The sequence below is a fragment of the Cariama cristata genome, unplaced genomic scaffold, assembly GCF_000690535.1.
Source record: "Cariama cristata isolate BGI_N322 unplaced genomic scaffold, ASM69053v1 scaffold29360, whole genome shotgun sequence".
In the NCBI taxonomy this organism is placed as follows: Eukaryota; Metazoa; Chordata; class Aves; order Cariamiformes; family Cariamidae; genus Cariama; species Cariama cristata.
In genome coordinates this window covers 1-256 of record NW_009595710.1, presented here as the reverse complement: position 1 = coordinate 256, position 256 = coordinate 1, and positions in this window count along the sequence as shown.

The window sequence follows — 256 nt, the reverse complement described above, 5'->3', positions numbered from 1 at the left end:
CTCCCTCGGTCATGGCTCCCAATTCAGCCGCTCGCCTCACCTCCCACCAGGCCCTAAATAGGGTGCTGCCAGGCTGAGCTGTTACACCTGAGCTGGCTGAATCAATATTGACCGGCCAGGAATAGTCCCGCAGCCCTCTGAGAATAGCCCCGCACGCCCGCCCCGCTGCCCACAGCTTCCCGCGCACGGGGCTGCCCTGCTCCCAGCCCTGTATTTTTAGCTGTTGCCGTTGCTGACTTTTCACGGCTGCAGGGGC